The sequence below is a fragment of the Sturnus vulgaris genome, chromosome 3 (genome assembly GCF_052056855.1).
Source record: "Sturnus vulgaris isolate bStuVul1 chromosome 3, bStuVul1.hap1, whole genome shotgun sequence".
Classification (NCBI taxonomy): domain Eukaryota; kingdom Metazoa; phylum Chordata; class Aves; order Passeriformes; family Sturnidae; genus Sturnus; species Sturnus vulgaris.
This window is the reverse complement of record NC_142245.1, coordinates 96,068,756-96,091,583: the sequence shown is the minus strand read 5'-3', so window position 1 is coordinate 96,091,583 and position 22,828 is coordinate 96,068,756.

Here is a 22,828-nt window from a genome sequence, read left to right as displayed (position 1 = left end):
GGTGAGTAAAAAATCACCCCCAGAATCCTCCAGTTCCATATGTTGATCATTGCCAGAAAGTTCTCTGTTTCCCTTGTTGTCATTGGTTCCTTTTTGCTGCAATAATTTTAATATTCCTAATCGCCCTTCCCTATTGGGTCCCCTCCCTAAACTCCACCCTAATTCCTCCCCTAATCCAAGTTCATAAATACCCCTGCCATGCCCTAACACTTGCTTTTTGCCATTGTCCTCGTGCATGGAATTAGCCACCCTGTACCATCTTTCCCGGTTCATTCAGTACAAACTGTTCAGCTTGCTGTTTGTTGTTTTCTATTATTAAAGCTTTTTAGTTCTCAAACAATCGGGTCAGATTTTCTTTCTGCATAAGACACTGAGTTCAGTGAAGCCACTGACCATAATAGCCAGGCTAAGATTGGCTGGAGGCTTCAGACTTTCTTCAAAGAAAGAAGAAGGTGAATGTGTTTTCATTTACACATTTGAGATTGCCTTACCCTGGACACTGATAATGTTATGGTTGTTTTTTCCTCAACAAGAAAATGCTATATTTATTCTTCCCCATTGCTGAAAATAGATCTGAGAATCTAAGATGTTGGGTGTTTGTTCTACATCATAAGATAAAATTCAAATAATGTTCTCTAAATATTTTATAAACCATCAACTTATCTTTTCCATTCAGTGAAGCTATCACCCTTCCCTTTCTTATACACAGTGACATTGTGAGGTAAATTATGCCTGATTAAGCCTGATGTTGAAATTAAGAAAGATGTCTGAGGCAATTTAGCAATTAATGACTACAAGGAAAAAGAGGCCTCTCTTCTTTCCTCCCTTACTGTGCTCTTTTGTATAGACACATTTGTGGAGTTTTATTTTTCCTGAAGCAGCTTACCTGGTACTCACTAGGTATCACTTTTTGCCAGCTCAACTCACCAATCCTGCAACCAATAATCTGGTGAAAAAATAAAGATATTTCTTCCATATGAGTTGAACTGACTCACCAAATGTTGCAACCTGCACTAGAGTGGCACAGGGTAAGAAACAAGAGCATACAAGTTGCTCTGTTTTAAAGATGTTTCGCATGTATGTGTTTCACTTCTGCCTGGGGTATTTGGGGTATTCTGTGATTATACATGTTATCTCAAAGCAGTTCAGCAAATGAGTGGCTGTTTTATTGTATTGAAATAAGAAAACAAAAAAAGCCCAACTAAACTGGGCTAAAAGTCCTCCTAAATTTTTAAATAGTTTTCCTAAAATCTTAAATTATATTTTCAAAACATTGACTTTTTTACTCCTACCATTTATTTCATCTACACATTTATTTATTTGTTTTTCACACATTTATTTATAAATTAGTTTAACTGAAACAATGGGAAGTGTTCCTGTGACAGTTTTTATTACAAACAGTATCTAGTAAGAGCTAAGTAATTTGTTGATCATTAGTTTTCTCAGTTTTAGCAGCAGTATTATAGAAAAACATTTGCATGGTTTATCAGAGTGTGAATATTTGTAGTCCTATTTTAGTTCTTGTGGATGACTCTCCTGCACATAGCTCTCTTGCTTTCCATGCAATTGGCTCAGAAAATCCCTCAAGTGTCTTTACAGTTTGCATATTCAGGTTGAATAACTGAGAAAATGTACGTTCTCCAAGCTTTCAAATCTCTCCTGCTTGCTGCTGAAACAACATTTATGAGCAAAATATATTCATTTGGCCGTGAGCAAATGGATTGTTTTGCCTATATATAAAAATGGACAGTATTCAACCTAATGGTACATGAAATAACAGTTTAAGAGGCAACAAAACTGTCCTGAGATTTGTTGAGATTCCATATTTATGATCATATGTTGAAGCTGGAGGTTAGCTGCAAACTACATAATGACCACATGTAAGAATCTTGTGCTGTTATGGCTTGGATTTCTTGCCATGAGTCACTCTGAGGCCATATGATAAAAAAAAGACAAAAAAAAAAGGAGGCAGGTTGAAAAGGACTGAAGAGAGGGAAGGGTGGGAGGAAGAAAGGTAGAAAGGATGATAGGGGAAAAAAAGGAGAGGAAGGTAGGAAGAAAGCAAGCAAGCAACCAGAGAAATGACTGGAAAGACAAGGCAAAAACATGCTCCAATACTAACAAGAAAATAAATTATCAAATAATTATTCACAAGAAACACAACAACTCATAACGTAGAAAGTGTTTGCTAGAGCTCTAAGCTGAAGTAATATCAAGGTAATGACATAAGGAAGATTTTTCCAAGAATTTTTTTAAAAAGTGTTGTACGGAGCAGAATCCTCTTTCATTCCACCCCAAAAATAATGAGCAAGCAAGCAAAAATCAGTGATCAATAAAATGAGAATGCTAAAATTCAAAGAGGAGGACTGTACCCATAAACTAAAGAACAGAATAGAATAGAGAATCATTGTAGACAGCAAGGCAGAGATTCGGCTGTTCACATGAAGTGCACAATATTGTGGTGATGAAGCACAAGAAGATAATAGCTAAGCAGAAAACTGGCTGTGTTCTCAAAGCAGTTACACTTTCTGGGATGAACACATTTATTACACAGGGAAGTGGACAATGTTTGATTATTAACACTGTGATAAGGAAGCTACATGGTTCTGTGAAGGCAGAGCAGAGTCATGACCAGACCAGCATAGATCAACACAGAAATGCAGGACACTGCTTCTCTTTCACTGCCAGAACAAGCACATAAGCATTCCCTGTTCAGGAGCCGGCAGGAAAGCCCTGAAATTTAAAAAACAGCTAGTGTTCATTCTTTGCAAATGTGTGAGGAAGCTTATTTGCAGTTCAGGAGTTTCTTTCTTTAGAAATATTTATTGTCTTCAGAATGGTTTCAGAGCCAATGCTGGCATTAATGGTTTTCAGCAAAATCTCTCAAATGAAAAGTTTCTTATTTTTTGATGAAATTTCCTGTGTGTCTTACTTTTCATAGGAATCCCCTGGGCAAGTTTATCACAAAAAACAGGGGAAAACATATATAGTACTAGACTTCCTACAGTTTTCCTAAAACATTTTTTTTTTTTACACATGTTGGCAATATGGCAGTAATACTTATCTAATGGCCTTCTTCAGTGTTTTGCTTACAAGGTCCATACATTTCAGAATATTTTTCCACTTCAAATCCATAAATCAGATTCTTACACGTATACCAGATCTTTAGCAAATGCATTTACGGCTTACAGGGATGCTTTCAAACAGACAGTCCTAATAAATTATCACAGTATTGTCCTTTTTAATTTCTAAAAATACTCCTACAAAATCAAGAAATGTTTTCTATCCATTATTTCCAGTAAGCCTGCAACAACAAAAAACAAATAATTAGATTTATTTCAACAGAGTAATGATATACCTTATTATAAATAAAAAAGGGACTTTCAAATTATTTCCTGTCATTTTAGAATAAGTATTATCTAGTCTTTCAATAATGTAATTACAATCTTGAACTAGACTTTACCTGCTATAATATTTATAGCAAGGCCCTCAGGAAGACTCTGGACATTTCTGGATACCGAACAGAATGATGGACTTCACAGAAAAATTTGAAAGGGTGAAAGAAGATGATGATCTGTTTTTCCATAATTGAAACCTCATACAGCATGGCCCATACCAATACATTTAATGCAAGCCAACTTCTGAGCAGGACAGGATTGAATGAGCAAGTAGGAAAACTAGATTTAGGAAGAAGTATCAATAAACCAACACATTGCTAGTCTTTTGAGAAACTAGAACATAAGCAGCAGAACCTAAGGCAAAATAATGAGCTTGGTTCAAATACACTATGCTTATTAAAAAGAATAAGGATTATTATCTCAGAACTGCCTGTTACAAACTTTGCAGCCTCAGCAGAACACAAAATGAAGAAATGTTCTACATTTTAATGATACAACATTCCTTACATGGCCTGAAGGGACCATTGTGCAAAGCTTGTCTGACCTGCATAGCACAAGCAACAAGACTGCAGTGAGTTCAATATCGTTGGGATTGAATGGAGACAATATGGAAGTTTTTCTTCTACAAGTCTGTGGTTTTATCACAGGCATTCAAAAATCTCTATGAGGCAATTTGGGAAAAGATAGGAGTGATGAGCACATACATAGCTGTAACTAGGCATACCTAGACCTGTCATTCCCCTTAAACTTACACAGAAAGGCATCAAACACTTCAGAGTCCTGCCTGTGCTCTGGACTCTCAGCATCTTTTTTATTTACCAGAGACTTCTGAAGAGAAACTCCATCAAATTCAATACGGCCTTCATTACATGCCACCTAAAATTATGAGATTTGGATTTTCATGTACATCATGTTTTTAAAAATGCAATTAAATCTGTTCATCACAGAAGAACCAAGGAAGAAAATTCCACTACTTTTTGTACCTCAACAAGAAGCATACAAGACTGTTAACAGAGTGTTTCTTGATGTAATCAAGAGACAAGTTATTTTATACACAGGTTTACAAAATAATCTTTATCTTCAATAATTCATATGAACAATAAGAATAAACCTCTGTACGCTATTCCACATGTGTTTAACATAAATTATCAAAACTATGTCTTGCAACCTTGTTGAGATTCACATCTGCATCTATTTAGTCTTCAGATTTATTTTAAAATTTACTAAAATCAATTTATAAAATGCTCTCATTAACTAATAAAGAAATATATTCAGACTTTTTACACAGATGCAAATTTTGGTATTACTTTACCAAAAATGTCATCCTTTTTAGAGTAAAAGTTTCTCCAAATTCTTTGTCTGTTCTGTGATTTGCATTCACAGAAGGATAAGGTGGACACATTTTCTTACAAGACTCTAATTAAAAGCTCTAGTTGAGCTTTTTCCTCTTCATTTTGGGAAGATACAGGCAATGTAAGAACTACAGTTTTCAATTTGAAGGTATTCCTCTACTTCAGTATATTGGTCACATGGCCTCCTACCTTGACCAGTAAAATTCCCTCCTCAGTTGATCCTTAAACACTGTGCTGCACTGTGAATTTAGGCTGTAGCATATTGATAGCTCAGCGTGTGCTCCATAGTCATGGGGATGGACAGGATTGGAAAATATGAAGTTAGTCAGTCGTAGTCGCAAATATTATGTCTATAATTTTCTTTTTCTTCTAAAGAAATAAAGTAATTTTAATGTAATTTTAAACCTGAAATGGTAGATGGGCTGAAAAATGCTTTCTTGTTACACATGTTAAAGTTGTTAGGGGAATAGTGAGATGCAGTAGTGCAATTTTGCTGGTAAAAATTCATAAGGTTTCCCTCTGGCTAGAATATACTATTTGCTTTAAAATCAAAGAATAAGTCAAACTGCTGAATAGAAAGGGTGAGTTTATTATTTCTGATTATAAGAAAAGGATTATGGTTCCTCTTCTGGGCTTCCAAAGGCATCTTTAAAATATGTGAGATAAATATATTTGAGTCTGAATTCAGACATGGCAATAATAACAACTGACATATTTCAGGCAAAGATGTCAGTAAATTCTACAAACTAATTAAATATGTATTTACAGGGATCACTTTCCCATCACTGAAATCTTGACAACCCTAGGGTGAAAATCAGCAACACTTACAATTAAAACACAGAAAGCAGTATGTTTGACATGGAAATGTTGTCTTCCCTTGAAACCAGTAAAAAATGTAGACAGACAGAAAATATAATCTCTAGTGCAATTTAGCCAGTACATTAGGTTAATGCTCCAAGACAAATCTGTATCATTTTGTGTTTAAAAAAGATCATATCTAACAGTATCAGCATGTATATCTGCGTTGCATTGAGGGCCATCAGCCAACTAAGCTAGAGCAATCTGTGCATTTGCACCTTGTTCTAAAACTGGAATGAGCAGGGCTGACATTGTCTGAACACTCCAGATTTATGTTCTTCAGAGCAATGGGGCTCAGCAAAGGCCATGGGTGCCTCAGGTCCTATCCTAGACAGCAACTCTGCTTTGTCTGTCCTAAGCCTCCCCAGAGCAGCATTCTTACGAGAGCATTGATCAGCACAATGCTGAGGATCTGAAAATAAAAGTATTTTCATGTGTAAGGTTTCTCCTCAGTCTGCCCCAGCAGGAATGAATGCACAGTTTTCCTCTGACATGCTGGAGTCACATGTCAGTTCTCATGCACGTATTTTTCTTTTTCAGGCAGCTCAAGGTGGTGTTTTCATTTATTACATTTTTGTATCCATTTTTAATTTATTACAATTTTGCACATTCAGACTCTGGTAAGACCCCAAGAACAAATCTTGCAAGGATGTGTGTGAGATGGGTGCAAGAGCCCCTGCAGAAGATGAGCTGATATAAAAACATCAGAGTGAGGGACTCCCTCTAGGCCTTTACTGTCAGAAGGTGGTCTTCCTGTCAGTGCCTACAAATGAACAAATGAAGGGAATGCATGGTAATTCTATCATTTAAATAGAAAAAAATAGGATAATCACAAATTTAGGCATTAAAAAATATTTCACAGGAAATCTCTAAATTTTGTTTTGTCTGTTTGTTTGGGGGTTTGGGGGTTTTTTGTTTGGTTGGTTGGGTTGGATTGGGTTGGTTGTTTTTCTGGGATATTTATCCTCTTTTAGCCCTTTCTTAGACCTCGTGCTATACTAATGATATAAAAAAAAATTACCAGCACAGTTATGTTACCTGAATAGATTATGAATGCTCTTCTACAAGATAAATATATAACTTTAAACCAGTATTTGTTTCAATGTATATTTTTTAAATTAAGGTTAAAGTGAGTTAGTTTAAAATTCAGTCATAGCATAAATACAATTCTCATTTCATTTAACCTTAATTTATATTCTCCTTTCTTTAAAACTTCTTCAAAATAATTGTCTCCTATTTCCGTGTCATCACTTGGTAATTTCCTTCACTGCTTGATTTACAAAATGGTATTAAGAAGGGCAGTAGAGTATGAATGGGCTACAATATAATAATTTTGTTTATTGTTTTACAGATTATAGGGAGCAATTTGTTTTATGAAGCAGCACAGAAGAAAATAGGCACTATTCTGGAAATTAAAGGTCTGCCAGTGTGATGCACAATTCTCTCCTGAATTGAAGATTAATTAAATACCTTTAGAAAAAAATCAAAGTAAATGTCAGAGAGCTGAAATTAAAGACTATAGAATAACTATTACAAGCATAGCTAAGACAAAATAATTTAAAATATTATCATAAATAATGCATCATTATATCTGAAAAATTATCTTCTCTTTTTCAGGTGAGAGATTCTGCATAAACAGATATTGATATGGTAACAATGATATGTTGGTGAGCATTTAATTAATGTTGGTTTAGAATGGAGCATTTTACTTTCCTCTAATGTATATTAAACTATTTACAGTTTTCAAATAAATAACAAGGGAGTTTATTTATGTAAATGGGTTTGACTGATGAAAGTCTTTTAGAACTTTGTTTCTCTAGTGAAAGGGGAACTGTGATGTTTTAAATTGAAAAGGCACCGTCTGAAATACTGATTAAGGCAAATGTGGGACATCGTGAATGAAATTTTTCTTCCACCAAACTACTTTCCCACTACTTCATGATTTAAGTATTGACTACTGTGAAAGTTAAGCCTTTTTTAACTAAAAAGGACTGAGACACCAGAAGGCTTCTTTGCTATTTGTGTTTTGGTAAAGAGCACACCAGGTAGGGAGCAGGAAGAGTCTTAAACATTTAAATGCAAAAAGCAACAAAGAGTAGCTGCTGTCTTGAAGCCTTTTGCACTTCTTTTATCCTAGTGTTACATGTTCTCCTTTTTGCATTCTTCCTTATATTTTGTTTCATATTCCACCTCTTTGCATCTCCATCTTCTACATATTTTCTTTTAGCAGTTTTGTAAATTTTCTAATTCACCTGTTATAACTTCTCCACTGTAACTTTGTTTGGGTCATCAGGATGTTGAAGAGCTATGTGAAAACATAATCTCACCCTTTGCTTGCAAGCAGTGGGGAGCACAGCCCGACTAGGCTAGCATGACACTACTTTTAGGCAGAGGTAAAGACTCACTGCCTTTTCTTGATCAGTCAATTGCTGACTTTTCTTCCTTATTGGGTAAGATTCTTAATTATTTATCATTTTTAAAAGCTTCAGGGTTCTGGTCAAAAATTTCCCGCTATTCTGAAAAGTCACATGCTCCACTTATAGATGAGGTATTATTACATGATGACAGACAAGACTAAATCAAAGGCATTGCATACATGGATATTAAAATATATTAGTGAACCTACAGATGAAAGAAGGATATTAAATTCACTGAATACACTCTTCAAAGAGTCTTAAGCAGCAGAGAGCTGTGCTTAGGACATAGGCAAAGAGAAAAGGAGGAAATCAGATGGTGTATTGACTTGTGCTGATTAGAAACTCTTTCACTGGGCTTCTAAAGATAGATATTCTTTTGAGAAATGACAAGGGGTTTTAGCTCAGCAAGTATGTGCATTATATGCATCAGACTTACTGAGAACAAATTCTTACTGTGAATTATCAGTCAAGCATCTCAGTTCTCTAAATACATCTACTTATGAATTTGCATTTGAACAGAACGTGAAGCTGAACTGTGTGCATCTATTATAGAGAACATACTCAAGCTTTGAGGGAGAAAATCTTTTGCAGACCTACAAAGCTTTTATCATTTTTGTCTATTTTTTTTTTTTGCTTTCCATTTTAAATATAAAAGACAGAAGCTTACTGCTACAGGTAATTCACAGACTTGTGGACACAAACAAAAAATGAAGAATAAGCCTTATATTAATAATCCTTCTATTTCAGCTTTTTTATTCATACATTTTAATGGATGCTGTTGTTATGTGTATGGGGATGTGTGTTTTATGAAACAGATTTTTAAACAAGACAATGGAGATACATTTTTAGATTATATTTTACTGATGTTTCAATTAAGCACATTTAGGAGGGACTCTAAATAACTGGCTATTGAATAAGACAGAAGGAAGTTTTAACAGTTGTATCCTCTTTTAAATAGTCAAGAGAGCACAAAGTTTTTATGGCTTGAACAGATATTTCAAAAAAAAAAACAGGAACAGAAAGGATAGGGAGCAGATAATTGGTGATGTATTTCTACATCTGTCATCTGCTATCAATAAGCTGCTTCTAAAAGACCTTGACAACCTTCAGGGGAAAATTGAAGTCATGCTCACTTGTGTCCATTTGTTTATTTTTGACTTATCCATCAAGATAATGCTGGTTATTGTAGTTCACAGGATCACAAAATAACAGAATATTTGTGATAGGAAGGGACCTCCTGAACTCACCTGGTCCAACACCACTGCTCCACCAGGAACACCTAGAGTCAGTTTCCTAGGACCATGTCCAGATTTATTTGAACATCTTGTTTTTCATCTAAATTTCAGTTAATTAATTTTTATTGAATTACTGATTTTTTTTAACTTATTTTAAATTATCGTTTCTTCTTTTAATAGTCAACTGGTTATAGTTAAAAATTGTCATCTTGAAATCTGAGGACTAGCAGGAAATCCTATCCTTGACTTGTTATTAAGGCAGAAAACCTCTGGAGAGTTATGCTAACCTGCCACTACTTGGCAATTTTTAGACAAAAAAAAATTGTTGTTTCATACGTGGAAAAAAAACCCTTTCTCCTTAGTGTTCTTTGGGCTTTGCATAAAAGGATCTGTATTATCTCTTACTGTCACTATTTTACACATTGCACATTTTAGTAGTCCACAAGTAGTGCTATAGTTTGCTCACTTTTCATGTGTAAATAATTGCTGAGCTTACATCTATCCTTCATGATCAGCTACCACGCTCAAGGAAATACTCTCAGTAGTCAGGTAAAAGATGTGCCCACACATCAAAGAGATTAGAGCAGATACTGGAGTTCAGGAGATTTAAGGCTTTCAACACAACCTCTACTATAAAGATAACACCATAATATCTATAGTAAAAGTAGAAAAGAAAATTACAGGTGGCTACGCATCAATAAATCTGAAGACACCACTAAATTTTTGTAGAGGTGGATGAAAACCAAATTCACTGACAAACACACAGATCTTACCTTCGATATTATGCAGTCTCTTTGGCTGTTTCAGAAATAATCTTTTTTTCCATTTCATATTTACTTTTTTTCAGCTATATCAGGGATATATGAAGATATGCAAAACATACCAGGACATTATTGGCACTGAATTGCAAAGCAGATTTGAGTTGTGTTCTACTTCTCTGCAGTTTTATGTGAGCTTTGACTTTATCCTTAACGATTCCCACAACTCCTTCTCTCCTCCTCTATTTGGTGTTCACCAAGAGGAAATAATTTTACTTCAGTGGGTACTGAATCTAGCTCTGAATACATTTCAGGCTTGACATATGAAGGTATTTGCTCAAAAGTATTTTCAAGCTAGTTTTTTTCAACTCAAATATAATTGATATTCATTACCATACAGTGATTTTGCCTTGAAACTTTGTAGTAATAAGTGCTCTACTAAGTGCTATATACTTATGTTTTCTCCTACTCCCATTATTTCTCTTGTTTACCTACCTGAGACATAAAAAGAATTTAAACAGTTAATATATGCAGGCAAAGATACAATAGATTTCCAGGTATGCAAGTGTGACAGATGTGAGTTATTTTTTTACACAAGAATAAATCACTCTGCCCTTTAGCTGCCAGGCTGTCAGCTTCACCTGTAATTTGGAGAGAGCATTTCCTAATTTTCATAAAATGGCAGATTTCAGGTCCATAGACTTCTTTGTGAGTAATTGCTGCTTTCAGAAGAGTCAATGCTCTCCTTTCATAATGATCTTTAACATCTTGGAAATTAATTCTATTTTATAGAAAGAAACTTCCACACCTACTTTTTCAAAGTTTAGGCAATTAATCCAACCCATGAAATGGAAACAAAAAAGGTAAAACATGAGATTTTTTTAGTACGAGTTTTAGTTACAGCATGTGTTATAGGAGACTTATTTTTATATCATGTCTGTTAGAAATATGGCACAATTAGCTATCTTTAGTTACCAAGGAATCTAATGGGGTTCAGACACCTGGGAAATCTTTATAAATGTGACCTGTATGCTAAATTCAAACCATTTGTATTCTTTTGCCCTTAGCTGAATTCAGCCAAGATAAAACTTGGCTTCTTTTTCTTTACCTTTCAGATACAAGATGTCTGCATCACAGGATTTTGCATGTCTTAGTTCTGTTATTCTTTCATTATTTTTCATCAAATGTTTTGAGATTGTCACATGAAAGATGCTGGAAAAGTGGGATTTTTTTTCTTATCATAATAGATTGTAAATATATATGTAAAGGGCAGGTAGATACCTGAAATGTAGGGACCTTTGAGGATATAAGGGTTTTGAGGGTATCTATTAAACAGTTATTCAAATTAAGAAAAAATATCAAATGACTGAAAAATTAATAAATTGAACACCAAGGTACACAAAGCCTAATCAGACATAATGAAGACAATAACAAAAACGAGAATACTTATGTCTTGGATTGATGGACTCCAGTGAATAAGGATTTGTCACCAATGACTCCCACCTAATCAGCTGGAAAGGACCAGGCAGTCTGTGCTGCTCCTGTCTGTGTGAGGGATGTTGTTTCAGTGGCTGAAGGTGCTGTTCTGCCTCCACTGCTCTGTGAGACTGCCTGCAAAGTTGGACTCATCTGAACAAACTCATTTGAACAGAAGCAAATGAAAAACTGTTGTAGTTTTGCCCTGGAAATAAGTAATCTTAGCTAACATTAGCTGCCTCAAAATGCAGGTTTTCAGTCAGAGGAGTCTCTAGAGAGTGACTGACATATGTTAGCCTGGATTAAACAACTTCTGTAGGCAACCATCTCTGTTCATTCACAGCAGAAGGAACTGAGGTGACTTAAGCAAGAAAAGGAAATTTTAAAAGGCTAAGGTTAACTGGGAGAAAATCCTAACCTTAGGCACTAAGAAATGAGAGAAGGCTGTTTTTCAGAAACAAAATCCATTTAGAAATCATAGAAATTCTAGAGCAAACCTGTAATTAATAAGACTGCATATACCCGTGAGGTGGAAATAATTAGGGAGATAGTCCTTATTCACACAGTTTTGGTAAGATCAATATAATAGATAGTTACTAAAAGAGCCTTCCTAAACGATTTGAAGAGGATGCTGGCATACTAGAGATTCTGCAGAAAAAAGCTATTAAAAAAGAGTTCAAAGGCTCAGTATGCATAGGGTACATTCCATTTTAGGAGATAATCACATGAATCCCTAAGGGTCTTTAGATTTCTGAAACACATTTATATGTATGTGAAATATATATTTCCCAAATATATAAGAAAAATTGAAATATTATTTGATTTTTGTATTAACCTGATTGTACCAGGTTATATTTCCTATACAGCTTTAATGTTACTCGTACAATTCTGTAAAATTGTGGTTTGGAATGTTATTCCTGAGCTGTTCCAGAAAAAAATTACAAATGCAATTCATTGTATAAAATTATTTTTCAGAGTTCATCTACCAGTTTGAAAGACCTTGATTTATAGCACAGACTTTTTCCTCTTGAGCTCCTGAAGTGATTGACAAAACTAGTTATCATCCTTTGGATGAACAAGCCAGTGAAAAAGATAAGATACTGAACTTCTGTGTTTCATAGGCTGTTCTTTTGGCAGGGAAATTAGCATGACTCAAATATCTTTGGTTCTGTTCTAGATATTTCACTCTGTCATGCTCAACCTCATACTTCTTGCATGCTTTCTTCCATTTCTTTAGTATTCTCTCATGAAGCACATCTTCTTTTTGTTAAAATTGTTATCTGTTTTTATTCCTGAATAAAGTCTGTAACTTTGATTTACCATATCTCTTTACCCAAAGAGATCGTTGGCTCATGAATTTTGTCACTATATCCTATCTTTTTAATGTTTACTTTTTTGACACCCCCTAAAAATAATTGATGACAGGAGACTGTTAGCAATCAATACTATAAAGCTTTCACAGAAAGAAATTTTAAAAAGTATTGATCATTTAATAGGCAACATTGTGAATAAAGAACTTCACAATTCAGATATGACACAGACCATTGTTGATGTAATATAATGCTGTGAAAAACATCTCCAGTGATTATATGGTTACTAAATGAAATGTGTTTTCAAGCTGAAGAAAAAAAAGGGAAACTAAAACTATGAGAAAGTTTCACCTCAGGTTGATTCAGTTTTGGAAACCAAGCCAAGACCTCTGTAACAAGTGATATAGAGGGGAAACAAGAACAATGAACCCCAAGTAATATGGTTGGGGGATGTAAAACTAACCTTTGAGAGAGGAATTATAGTATGACATATAGCAGAGCTTTTTTTAATATCACTGAGGCTGAATAATGTTAGTAAGTAGAAATGAAAGAATATAAGAAAATATAACAAAGAAAAACCCTTAGAGAAGAGTTATATATGTCAGAAAATTCAGTATAAGCCAAATTAGGCAATGAATTGCATAATTTTTCAGAAGCTTGCAGTCAGTAGGAAGAAACCAGATAGTAAAATAACCAAAAATACATTACTGTTGCTGAATTCCTCATTATGTTTTGTCTTCATATAGGACAAAAATATTAACTGGTTGGGCACTATATTGTAAATCAATGTATTCCTATATTCATTGTTAATTTGCTTTTCCACAAGCACATAGTTGAACTTTAGAAAGTAAATCTCATGGTTTAAAGTGCTGGGTTTAGCCTCACTGAAGAAGTGATGGGCCATGATGGGCCACAATAACTGTTTTTAAAAGGTATACTTTCAGTGGTATGGTTAAAAATGCACTGATTATTGCATTAAGCTCATGTCAGCATTGAAGTTGAGGGGTTTCTTTTAAAGATAAATGTAAATTATAATTAAGGGAAAGGAAAATAAGGAACATGCAAGTTCACCTGTGGGTTTAGAAAAATATCCCTTTTCTTGAGGCAGAAGCTGATTGTTCAACCACATAAAGGCTTTGCTGTGAGAATCTGCTAATCAGAGAGGAGCAAAACAGGTCTCCTTCTTGGCCATTACAGAAGAAAAGACAATGTAGGTCTGGAAAGCACATTTTTCAGTGAAGATATGTGTCCTTTAATGAAGTTGTAAGACAATAGATGTCTTTATAAAAGAAAGAGCTGAAAAGTTTACTTTTATTCTCTTCTAGTCTCTGAATTTATTTGGGATACTATTTTTGCTTATTCTACCAGTCTCTAAAAGACTCATGTTTCTTGTCAAAATTGAAACTTCTATGGCTATCCATTATTTAAAAGGCTTTTTACAACTAACTTCCCATGAAGTATTTTTATTTTATCATTTACTTTTATCATTTGTCTGGTTTGTTTTAAATAGTGAGTGTTTTTTTATTATTGTTTTGAGCTTTATCCATGCCATTTTCTAGTGAACATTTTATGCTGCCTTATTTTTTAGCATGTACCCTGTAGAATGTCCATTATTCAACAGCACATTTAGAACACCAGATGATACTTGCACTGTTTATTATGGTTAATTTCAAAGCAGTTCCCATCAAACCTATGTGAAGAAATATCTTTTTAGTCTGCCTCTAACAACATAAAGAACGTGTTTTAGTTTTCCTTGCTTATCATGCAGCTATATTACAACAAAGAAAAGGGGGACAAGAATTGATAAAAACCATCCTCTTGTGAAATCTACACTGTATTGAATGTGATCCATAGGTGACTATAACTCGTATTTATACCACAGTAAATTGTACCTGGGGTGATAGAGACAGCTAGAAGACACAGGATTTGCCTGACAGAATACAGGACCTCAAAGGAGAAAGAAAGGATGAAGAACAGGATGCAATGCTGGAGTGGAGGGGATCTCCGTTGTATGGTGTTCTCATCTCCAGCAGCTAAATCTGTTACAGAATGACTTTTGGTAACTGTCAAGGTTCTGCCTTTATGGAGGTTCTTCCATCTGCTCCTCCAAGACTCTCCTGGAATACTGCTCCTCCAGTTAGAAATCAGCTTCCATTTTCCAGTTTAAAGGTGAATAGGGACAGATATCCTCGTTATTTGGTGTCAACCAAATTTGGATTTTTAAGATATGTCTTGTGAGCTTAGTGCTGTTCCTAGGCTGTTCTGGAATATACTCTTGTGTCCTACAAATGTCAGAGCACCACAGGTCTCTTTGGTGGGGGATTTTGGTCCACCAAAAGGCAGGAGGAGAAAGGTGGCAGTGGCATATGGAAAAGGAAATCATATATTGAAGCTTAAGAGCAAAGTGATTTCAATCAGACAAAAGGGGGCTGCTCCTGGATTCCCCTGTATGAAACTGGACTCCTTGGAAGGAAAGAGAGGGGCCAGGCGAACAGGGCTTGACCATGTAGCACAGAAGTATTTGGAGACACAAATATTAGGACACAGGAAAGTGAGGATGGGGAAGACTGTGAAAGGAACTCTGTGTGTCCATGTGGAGCATCCCTGGACACTGCCCTTGCACACACCCTGCCCCACACTGAATTCTGGACACACTCTTCTCCAACTGCATCCTTCACTATTGGGAGAGATGTGGTCCTAATGAAAGGATTTCTTGGCTTTTTTTTTTACCATCAATCTGTGTAAAAAGCTGATGAACATGCAGCTGTACAAGGGCTTTATAAACTCTCATGTTAGTAAGATGAGTGATACATAAGACTGAGAATTCTAAACCATAGATAAGTGTAGACTGAGAAAAAGAACTTTTATTATGACTGAATCAGATTACCTGACCATTGGGTTGATTTTACTGTGATAAAAGGAAATATTGCCTCTGTGTTTTGCGACTCACAGCATCTCCATATTTTTACTGCATCTTCTAAGAAAGAAATCTTCCACTTTGTGAAGGTTCATGTAAAAATAGGAAAAGATGATAATTTTTTGTTTTTTGAATGAAATCACACTACAGCAAAAACAGAGGCTGAAAAAAGGCATCCATCAATCTGTTTGGTGCAGAATTAAGTGGTACTGGGTAGAAGTACATATTTCGGTACCAAAATAAACCAAGATTCTCCTGTCCTATTCCCGAATAGATATACACATGCCACTGTTTTCAAAGAAATGAATGTCTGAGGATGTTAAAATCCCCTAACACTGGGATTTTGGCTTCTAGATGACTTAGGAAAAAAAAAAAAAACAAAACTAAAATATCCTAAATGTAGAAACTGTCATTCCCATTGATTAAGACTTTAACTATCTAATTCTGGTTTTGAAAGTACATAAATTCCTTAGGCACTGTTATCACAAGATTCCATTAAAAACCATAACATATGTTCTGTTCACAGCTCTGGAAGGTGGCCATATACACATTACCACCTGCACTGGATTCTGATAGATAAATGAATAAATAAATCTTTCATTATTTCTCCACTCAGAGCATCACTCACAAAACCAAAGATGAAGAAAAGCCAAGGTGCTAGGACACAAATGAACATTTGAACTTTTGCTAGCAGTGGTCAAATTTGATATTAACAAAATCCCCTCTTTTTTTATGCTCGGTATATTGAAAAGTTGTTTTAACTGCCTAAATCTAATAACATCACCAGACACAATCCATTCTAGAATCTGAGGAAAGTCAACTTTTTCCCCACTCCTTAGTCATCTTCATCATCTGCCTAGACTGAACAAGGCAAAATTATTTTTTCTCAGCAGGTATTTAATAAATCACTAATACTCTAACAATTGTCCAGTATCACAAGACTTCTGCTGGTATTTAAGGAAGTTTGGATTGATATTCATGCCATTGATGAATGAAAACACAATTTTCAGAGACTCTTTTTAACGTGGTTTTTGTCAGACCACTGTCACATCACATTGAATACAAAAGAATAAGTGTAATTTAAGTTATACTCTTTATATTATGAATGTACTCCTTGTAAGTTGGTATTAAGGTGAGTGTCTGGGGAAAATTTAAGAGTATTTAACATTAATAATTTAATTAATTCTGCACAACTGCTCTGTTATGACTATTTAAGATCTGGTTCCCTATTTATTACTAAGATAATGATGTAACTCCTTCGAATGTTAGGGCTTGCCAGTTTTGTTGCTAAGTATCATAACAGTCTGTAGATCACTGAGAATTTCCATCCATCTTCTTCACAAGATGCTGAACAGTAGTGAAGCAAAGTATATAGAACACATTAACCACCACTCCTGAAATTTGACATACTTATATTTTTGGTATTATGTCATTCAACATTTGGATAGTTCTCAGGATAGGGCTGTAGTCTCCCAGACAGCATGAAGTTTTGGACTAGTAAAATAAAATTCAAAACAAGCATGTTAAGAAAAAAATAGCAACCAGTATTTTAAGACAAAATTTAAAAATCATCTGTAAGTGAACAAAGAAAATTATTATGAATATCACAGCATTTCATGAGTTCATTAGTGAAAATATGCTGTACTCAACTTTAAAACTGAAATTTGCCTTGCAAAATCAAAGACTATGAGTAGCCAGGTGCATAACACTATACTATAGAATAAATCACTATAAAGATTAATCCAAGTAAAGCCCAGCAGTTATTCATTCTGATAATAAGTGTTACCTGAGCTCTTCACAACTAAGAAAGAGTCAATTAGAAGTTATGGTGGTGTAAAAAGATCAAATAAATCTACAGTTTTTGAGTAAAACATAATCAATTTTATTAAAATTAATCCTTGATCAGTCATAATCAAGATTAATCAGGTAATTGTACAAGACAACAGAATAATAACAACAAAAGCAATTTGGGGAAGAAGAAAGAGGTACCTCTAATGTTTGTTCCTAAATAATTTAGGCAATATTGCTACTGCCATGACTTAAATTAGGAAATATGTTCTCAAGAGAAAGAAAGATAGTGAACATGTATTTGACTGAATGGAACAATAAGTTAAAACTGTTCCTTATCATGTCATGAATTTATCAATGTCACTCTCTTAAAACAATGGATTTTTCTACATAAAACATCCTGTAGGAATGAGAAATTATATACTCTATCCTAATTGCAAATGTATAGTAAGTAGTTTAAAATTATGAATACTTTGTTCTAGACTAAAATCACAAGTAAAAAAAACCCCAAAAATAAGCAAAGATCCCCCTCCACAAACCAAAACCCCAAACAAACAGAAATGCAGTGATGTTAGTCAATTAAATGGTTCTAAAATCCTGGCAAACCCTGGAGGCTTGTGTGGATCAATGTGGTCATTTATATTTTGTAAGTTTATTGAATGTTTTCTGTTCTTGAAAGTTTAAAATATCAGACGCAAACAAATTTATAGCAGGAGAACAGGTGCAGGATCTCACTTCTCCTGCAGTGAATAACAGAAGAGCCATTTATTTAAAAATTGTATTACTGAATTGCTGGCAAACAGGATGGGGCTTGGATTTCATCACCCATCAGGTCTACCTGATTCATATGTTCCTAACAACTAAAATTTTATGTAGACAGTTCTACATCTTCTCCTCATTCCTTCTTTCCTGGATGGATGAAACAGTTTCAAGATTAATATTTGATTATTAATATTTGATAAATGGCCTATGTTAATTTAATTTTAGGTCCTCATCAGAACTAACAACCAGATAAATACGGGTGAATTATATGACCGGTCAACAATTCATGAGTCTAAAATAAAATTAAAATTCAATGATCAATGCTACTGAATTAAATGCAAGAGTTCAAGAGCAGTCTGTCAGATATTATATGTGCTTGGAATAATGAAAGCACAAACAGGTGCTTTGTCAAACAGGTGTAGTTTGACATTAACTTGGTGATTAATTGATAGGTTTATTTTTATAGAGGGGAATAGTATGACACTGGTAACAGCTCCCAGCCAAGATAGAAATAAGTTTTTCTTTCAGTGGGTTTTTTCCAGTACTCACATTTTCTGGCTCTTTAAAGGAAGTTAGCTGCTTGTGCCTTTTGCTGCCTTTGTGTTAAAACTGTTGTCATAGATCACAGAATAGCTTTAAAAGGGAGCTTTAAAGGTCATCTAGTCTAACTCTGTTGGACTGAGGAAGGACACCTTCAACTAGATCAGGTTGCTCAGCCCTGTCCAGCCTGACCTGGAATGCTTCCAGGGATATGGCATCCACCATGGGCAACCCATACCAGTGCTTCACCACCCTCATTATAAAAAAATTAATCCTTATATCTAATCTAAATCAATGCTCTCTTAGTTTAAAACTATTAACCCTATTGCTATAGGCCTTGCTAAAAAGTCTGTCCCCACCTTTCTTAGAGGCCCCCTTTAAGTCCTGAAAGCCTGTAATAAAGTCTCCTTGGAGCCTTCTCCAGGCTGTACGACCCCAAATTTCTCATGGCCTAGTGTTCCTCACCTTGGTCTTTCTACTCAGCCTTTTGTGACCAGCAGTGACTTTGCTGGGCCTCTGTACAGAAATCTACACTTTAAAAAGAATATGCCTTCAGTTGTCCTCTGGATGAAATGTGCTCTCAGAACATGCTTTGGACATGGTGACAGACATAGCAGAGCTCTGTTCTTTCCTGTGTGTGTGCCCAGGGACATCCAGTGATGGCTTGGTGACTGTGCAGCTTTCTTCCCTCACTTCTCCCTGCAGTACTCACCCAGAATCTTGTGGTCCCATCAGCCAGACATCACCCAAGCCCCAGAGGAGAGGCCCCTCTGGCTGGCCCTGCCACACGAGCTGTGGGGTGCTCAGAGTGCCAGCTGCAGGTGCGCGCTGGCTCAGAGCAGGTGCCAGACTCTGCCTGTGTCCAGAGCGTTCCTGCCGTGTCCCCCTGCACAGCATCTGCTGTGGGGCCTGTCCATTAAAGGTTAGAATAACAGCCATAGTGTATCTTTGGTATTGGCCTGATGGGGTCTCTTGTGATTCTAACTGTGAGGTATAAAATCTGGGCTTTAGTTTTTGTCTAGGTTTCAGCTTAATCCTGACAGAAGACTGTCCTAGACTTCGTGTGAAACATCAGCCACTGCAATAGGAAGAGGTTCCTGTGCTGATTTTAAAGTAGGATTTTTTAGCTTGCTTTTTTTTTTTTAATCTGAAAAGCAAATGTTATATAAAATATCTGAAGCTACTTAGCTTGCTGGGCAATATTCCCAGTGATTTGCAGCAAACAGTCCACCTTCTGGAAAGCAAAAGCCAACAAATTTCTCACCCAGTAGGATGGCAATGCTGAGCTGCTATATGCCATTCCTGCCCACTACCATCAAAAAAATTCCACAAAGCAGGACACATAAGCTATTTAAAAAATAATTAAAATTGGTGGAAAGATGCCATTGTCAACAAAAGCTGGTAATTCAGAAAAACTCTCAAATGTCTCCTAACCCTGTGGATATTTCCTAGTATAGTGAATAATTAACACCAAATGTTAAGCCTTACTGCATGACAAAAACAAATGTAATAATACTTAAAGCAAACTAATATGTCTATATTTCTCTTTTTTCTTTACCCATTCAACATTATTTTGCAACATTAAAAATTAGGTATTTAGGGTGGCTAAAAAATTTTAAATACTTAGTCCCTTAGAAACTCCCCAGAAGTATACAAGTCCAGGTCCAATTTCAGCTTTTATGTTTTAAGGTGACTTATTTTAAGCATGAATAGAGCCTTTGTGATTCTCTAAAAAGAATGTGAACAAACTTTTTCAGCATCATTTCCCTGTTAAAAAGTAAAGTATAATTATAGAACCATTAATAAGCTAAGTAATAATTTTGCTGCTTTTATTTCAGCAAATGATTACTTTATGTTTTGACCTAGCTACTGGAACTATTAAAATTTGATTTCTAAGCTTCTCCCAACACACATGTGGTTCAGATGGAAATACTAAATCACTAATGCCCAATAATATAAAATTATTTATTTAACACACATTAAAACATTTAAAATATTAACAGTTGTTAATATTAGAGTTTTTATTGCCTGATACTATTTGAAATCAAATTAAAATTTTTCATGCTTATGAATTTATTGCCTCTAATTCTTTTGGCCAGCAGTAACCACAGTGCACTAAACACATCATAACGAGAAGATGTCCTAAAGCCCAGATTGACTCAGCACGGTGCACTGGGCTGTGGACAATCACAGGAGAGAGAGCTCGGTCTATCCAGAGCCAAATGCTGCATTCTGAATAAACCTAACTCTGCATGTGCTTAACATGATGAGAGATGTCTTTTCTCTGTGAGTCATCCCCATGAGTCATTGAGTAGTGAGGCAGACTAATCAGCACTTATTTGTAAAAATGTGCTGATTTTGTCAGTGCTTTGGTAGAAAGCCTTTATTTCTGTAAAACAGAGTATACATCTTCAAATGCAACTTCAGTGTAGCTGTGCAAAAGATTCCTGGCAATGGAACATCCCCATGGCCTTTGCCTTGGGCTTGTAACAACTAAAATCAGCAATGAACGACCTCTATTCTTATAGGTTGGCAAATATTTCCAGTAGAACTGGGTCAACACTTCCAATCATAATGATTCTAAGACAGGTCATGTTGTGGTTGTGTTAGGGAAGCTTTCCTGTCTGACCATCCAGGAGCCACTCTGGCAGTCACACTCACACCACCTGAGCTGGTACAGAGGCACTTTGGTGGGAGGTGGCTCCAGTGACTGACAGGTCCCTGTTTGATTCCCTTCACACTCCACTCTCACACAGACAGACCAGGTTTCCTTACTGGCTCAACCATGGATTACTCAAAGCAATGTCTTCCGACCTCTTGATCCTTAAAATAATTGAATCATGGTGCAAAAACAGAAATGACAGGTCGAGCTGACTGCCCTCAAAAAGTGACACTGATCAAAGGACCCTAGGTTTTTATACCCTCCCAGGCTAAGTGTGTGAAAACCTGGGGTCTTCCAGCTGAGTCCTCTGCTCCTGCTGTGTCTCTTGAATGTCTGGTCACCTGGCTGGGCACAGCTCCCCATGCTTTTTGCTTTGCAAAGCTTGGCAGTTCACAGCTGACTCTGATCACAGCCTCCTGCCTTGGGCTCCTGCCCTCCAGAGCTGTCTGCAGCTCACTCTTAGCTGGCACACTGAGCTATCTGCACTAAATGGATTCCCCAGATTTGTGGGTTTTGGTTGCTCCTTCTTTCTTATAAAGAAGCATCAAGCTGCGTCTGAAGGTTGTAACATACTTTAGCTCTTTGTTCTTAGAACAATATCCACAGGGTTGTCCTGGTCATGACAGCTAAGATGGGGCCTTACTATAGAGCAGAGCTTTAGCTATATACGAAACATTCACTGAAACGGAAAATGCACCTATCTAATTTCAAAGGCAAAATCAACAAGTTCAGATTCACATCCTTTTCACACTAACCTTCTATTCCACTCACTGTCACTGAGGTCCTTCCAGAACATAATAGCTCATAGAGCTGTTAAAGTCATTGGCCTGTTAAAATTCATCCAGATGAGAGCCACCAAGATGATCAGGGAGCTGTCTCATACGAAGATAGGCTGAGAGACTTGGGGCTGTTCAGCCTGGAGAAGTGAAAACATTGGGGAAACCTTAGAACAGCTTCCCAGTACTTAAAGGGGGCTTACAAAAATGCTGCAGGTACTTTTCACAAGGGCTGCAGTGGTCTTAAGGTGAAGCAGGGCAAGTTTAGATTAGATGTTAGGAGGTTATCCTTTACTATAACTGAAACAAATTTGCCTAGAGAAGGTGTGGGCTCCCATCCCTGGAGGTGTTCAAGACCAGGCTGGATGGGTCTCTGAGTAACCTGGTCTAGTGGAAAGTGGCCCTACCCATGGTGGAGGGCTTTGAACTGGATGATCTTTAAGGTCCCTTCTAACACAAAACATTCTATGATTCTTTGATTTTTAGGGGAACAGTTAAGGTAGGTAGGCTCTGTTTTCTCTAACTGGTAATGGGAACTAAAAAAAATGCAGCTTCCCAGGTTTTGCTTTTCCTCAGAAA